Source organism: Lotus japonicus, chromosome 5, assembly GCF_012489685.1.
Source record: "Lotus japonicus ecotype B-129 chromosome 5, LjGifu_v1.2".
NCBI classification, from domain to species: Eukaryota; Viridiplantae; Streptophyta; class Magnoliopsida; order Fabales; family Fabaceae; genus Lotus; species Lotus japonicus.
In genome coordinates this window covers 7,203,812-7,208,928 of record NC_080045.1, presented here as the reverse complement: position 1 = coordinate 7,208,928, position 5,117 = coordinate 7,203,812, and the positions used below count along the sequence as shown (strand labels likewise).

Genomic DNA, 5,117 nt, shown 5'->3' with positions numbered 1-5,117 from the left:
TGGCAAACTAGTCACAATGTAAGATTCACAATTGGATTAAATATGGTTTCCCAAACTCAAGAACAAGAACAAAAACCTGGAAAATTAAACTCTCAAATCCAGAAACAATAAGCAAAACGCAAAAAATTAAGCCCCCATCTTTTTTTTCATAAGCAATTAGATGGTGCCAATTACAAGAAATGAAAGAAGGCAAAGACAAAGCAATGCAAGAAATAGAACATTCAAGAAGAAAGAAAAGAAAACAAAATCCCACCCTTACTATCATCCTGCCTTCCATCTTAAATTCCCCAGCGGCAGTCAAAGCACAACCCGCACCTAGCCATCGATCAAAGAGCACTTGGATTCAGAAGGATCATTGTTTCCTACAATCACCATTTGTAGACAAATAACCCATAAACACAAAAGCAAACCACACCCTTCCTCCGAGGAATTGAAACATTAAAGAATCAAAAAGACAAAATCACACGAAGATTATGTAAGTGCTGTTGTTAAACACCTGAAGTTTCATTAAGAGGAACAGAGAGAGAAAAAAAATTAACAGAGAAAAACCCCCAAATTGAAAACCCAAAAAATAACAGAGATATACAATTCAAATCCCCTCTCTTTCAACCACCAACAACCTCAAAAAATCCAGAAATCCAAGACCCATTAAGCAATTCCGATAAATCATGACACTAGTCAAAATCCTTACTGGGTCTCACCTCCCAGTCGATTTCATGAAGCAAGGAAACACAAGAACCAAAAGCATCCACTGCAACATCAACAGAATAGGAAGAGGAAGAGGAAACGAATGTAATGAAATCAGAGCACCGCGCCCGATCTGTTGGGTTTTCAGTGTTTGGAGAGAAAAGCTTCAGATCGGTGATGAAGGGGATTGATTTGGGAAGAGAGGAGGTGGCTGAGCGCGATTAAGGTCGTGGTGATGAAGGTGGCGGCGCGTTTAATCCAGGAGGAGGGGAGATACGGTGCTGGTGCGATCTGGATGGAGGGGAAGCGATGGTGGGATGATCGAGCTTGACGACGGAGGAAGATGGTGGTGCTAATTCATGTTGGTTCTGGTGTGGTGTTGATGTGATGATGAAGACGGTGAGATGATGAAGACTAATTTAGGGCTGGAGTTTTTTTATTTTCTAAAATTGATTTTATTTTTTATCTTCTGGGTTTAATTGAAAGAGGGACTAAATTGAAGTTTATCTTTTTTCCCCAAATTTTACACATGGACACTCCAGCATGTAAAAATAAATCCATGTTAGCAGTTCCGTTAACGTCCGTCAACGATTTTAACCCCAGGGACTAACTTGAATCTCTTTTGCCACATTCAGGGACCGCAGGAGGCATTTTAGAAGTTTAAGGACCAACTTGAAGGCGGTGGACACATTCAGGGACCAACTTGGCTATTTACCCGATGCATTTGACTTTCAAGCTTTGGCTCACGAAAGCATGTCTGAATATGACATTGAAAATCATGTTTTCCTCTCTTTTCTTTTAATCTTTTATTTTCTCTCAGTGTTTCTCTGCACATTTGATTAAAGGTGGTTCGAGATCTCTAATAGAGTGGAGATTGACAAACTTTTTCCTTCAACTGCAATGGGTATTTATATTAAGTCTTTTGAATATAGTCGTTGTGTTTAAAAGACTTACTTTGAATGTGCAGTGAACTGTTGAGGAGTAGAAAAATAGTCGTTCTGATCACAGGTACATGTTGTCAGCTTCTAAGCTTAGTGTCATGTAGATGAAGACTTCAGTGTTACAGAAGAGTGCTGAAGCTTGGGTCTTCATCGTCTAAGATGAGTGTAGGATAGGCTCGGTTGACTCAACATATCACCCTTAGACTTGGTTTAAATCTTGTAGTCGTTGGCTCAATGGAGCATGTGTTTGACAAGACATCTTCTGCTTTCGGCAGGTAGGCGCTCCTTATAACTATTTTTGGAATGATGATAGTTGAGTTGAATTTTTGGAATCAAATCCCTTTTTTATATATATTTTACTCCCCACGAGCAGAATAGTTCATCATATTCTTGTAGCGTTGTTGGATCTACACATAAACGAGATGTACAACGCCTTTGACTTTAACTCTCTTTCTTTTACAATAGAAGGAGTTGTCATGTAATGGTTAATTGCATCATCAATTTCACTCACTCAGGTTTCACAATCAATTATTCACTAGGATTATACCATCGACTCTGATACTACTATTGGTGCAGTACAAGCCCGACATGAGGGAGCTAGCTAGGAGTTCACAATCCACATTAGACTAAGATCTTAGTAAGTGAGTAAGTAATTTGAAGACATCGTCCACATACTTTTACAATAAATTAAACTTTAAAACAATGAGTAAGTGAATCATTTAACATATTTATTGGTCTATAGTTATTTTTTTCATCAAATGTAAAACTTCTTTTATCTATGCTTGCACTTTAACAATTAATAAGTATTTGTATAAAGCTCGTTTTCTTCAAATATTAACCAGTGTACTATACAATTGAAACTCTTTTTCTTTCTTTCTTTTTTCCATATAATTTTTCTTACTTTTGTCCTAGGCTTTGGGATTTGTTAAGTTGTCTTTTTCTTTGGGATTTTGATTTCTACATGTCTAGACTGAGTGATTTTTAACGACCGTAAGTATCACGTCAAATTCAAATACTATTTGAATCAAAATTCAATCTAATTCACTCTGTTTATTTCTAATTACTTAATTAACATGTAAGGTAATTGGACTATAGTCAAGTGAACAGAGTATATTGTTTTCAACAAGTGGGGATCCATTCCTCTCACTATGTAGTAACAGTTTTTTTTACTTCAATATAATTTAAATTAAGGGGTTAGTAGGTATTCTACTTCAAGGCCAGCCAGACTATGTTAATTCATTTCTCCTGTGTTTGATGAACTGGTTACTTAAAAATCGTGTAAATTTTAAATCAGAGTTCAGAAATGCACTACATAGTTTAACGACGTAGAAAAATGAATTTAAAATTTAATAAAACATTATTATTAAAATAAGCTAGTTAAAGAATTACTAACTCTGAAACACAAAACTACTTTGATATTGAAAAAGCAATGCATAAACGTGGGATACAACAAGTACAGGTACATTCGAATCTCCTTTTTTTATTATATGCTTTCAATAACCGCCGCACAAAAAGGAAAACATGATCGCAGAGGGAGAGGGGCAACGACCTGCCACGGTTGTTCAATGGAGGTTCTGAGCGGCGGTTTCAAGCATGAATCTTGGGGGACTTGAACCGCAGTGTTAGAGTCTCACATTGGCTAGAAATGTGGCTAAGTAATTACTTATATATGGTTGTGTAAACCTTAACTCTTGAGCTAGCTTTTGGGTTGAGTTAGGCCTCCTTCATGGTATCAGAAGCTATTTCCGATCCTATGATCTAGTTTTTATTTTTCTTTTATTTTTATTGTTATTTTATTGCTTTCCTGGCCGCCGCCGCCGCACCTTCTCTTGAACGTGTCGCTACCGCGCTCTATCCTTAGAGCGCAGCCGCCGCCGCTGAAGTCGTCGTCCTCTATCCTTAGAGCGCAGCTGTCGTCGCCGCCCTCTATCCTTAGAGCGCCGCCGCCGCCGCTGCTCTCACGTGCGCGACCCTCGCCGTGATTGAGCCCCCGCCGCCGCACTCTACTCTTAGAGCGTCGCCGCTTGAGCCGCCGCCGCCGCCACCCTCTACTCTTAGAGCGCCGCTGCCGCTCGCTCTCACTTGCAATCCTTGTCGTGACTGAGCCGTCGCCGCCACCTTTTTTATTCTATTTATTTTTCGTTTCTCCCTCACCTTCTTCTACTCTTCTTCTTCATTAAAAAAAACACTTACAGTCGCGCGTCACTGCAGCCGCTGCCCACCGCCGGCACCCAGGCAGTAATACAAAAACACACACAAAAAAAACCCAGCTTTATTTTTTTATTTTATTTTAATTTTCCCTGATCATCCTATGGCCGATCACACTCTGATCCCGGCTCTCCGACGCCAACGGTTGTTCTGTACGCCAACAATGGTTCCTCCTCTTCAGGTTACTCATAGTTTTCTCCGGCCGCTCTCGCGCTTGAAGAGTATTTTATTTTCACGACAGGCCTACCTTGAATCCTTTTTAGTGATTTTCGTTCCAATCTCAGCATCAGTGAGCCTCCAACTTCAACTGTGGGGGTGTGTTAGAATATAATAGAATATTATATTATAATGTTCTTTATTTATTTATCAATGTAATTAGGTTTAGATTTGTTTAGCTTTTATTATTAGTCAACTATGTAATTGTATAAATAAGGTGTTTACCTAAATAATGGTTGTTTGACCATGGGCCTGGGTCCCTATCCTAGATCCATTTGTTGTGGAGACCTCCTGAAGGAGGGTCTAACTCAACCCAAAAGCTAGCAAGAGTTAAGGTTTGCACAACCATATATAAATAATTGCTTGACCACATCACTAGTCAATGTGGGACTCTAACACGCAGCGGCTCTTAACGGTGGTCAACAGTGAGTATGCGACTGTCGCCGGGTCGTTGACGAAAATACTACTGATTTAAGATTTTACTCGATCTGTAGTTATCTTTTCTTTTTAATTTTCTAAAAAGCCAAGTGAAACAGATGTCCCTGTCTTGTAAAATTTTCACAGTTTAATTGCACATGGCAGTACAACAACATCACCATGTGTTTGATGCATCCATAGGATAAGAGAGTCAAAATCTCCGAAGATTCCATGTTCCCAGTGTTTCGCTGCGCACGTTTGGTCCTCGATCAAGAAAGAAAGAAAGACCATGAATGAATGAATGATTGAGAGAGATTGGAATCCACGACTTCACATGGCGCGTGGAGAAAAAGAAAGAAAATGAGCCGGAGAAATAGCATGGAGCGAGCGGTCACATGGCTTCGTGAACGACGATGACGTCACATTGACTTGGACGTGGAACGGTGAGATTGCACCGTGACGTAGCCAAAAGTGAAAACCCAGTGGTGTGTAGTAAAACTAAAAACAACACCTAAAAAGGCACCCATGCTGACGTGGATGACAGAGGGAGGGTACTGGGCCCCAACCCGTGACATAATCATCGGAGAAAGTCATGCTTTCCTCGTCATCATGGTGACACGTGGCGGGATCTTTTGCTGCTTTCCTTGG

At 39.9% G+C, this 5,117-nt stretch overlaps 1 long non-coding RNA gene across 1 annotated transcript; it reads right to left on the bottom strand.

Annotated features, from left to right (window-relative positions):
* Positions 1-1,183, bottom strand: LOC130720428 (uncharacterized). Its single transcript, XR_009013052.1, has 2 exons — positions 702-1,183; positions 1-362 (listed from the first exon to the last, which is right to left on the bottom strand). It is a non-coding gene; the product is annotated as an uncharacterized LOC130720428 (long non-coding RNA).
* Positions 1,184-5,117: the final 3,934 nt, after the last annotated feature.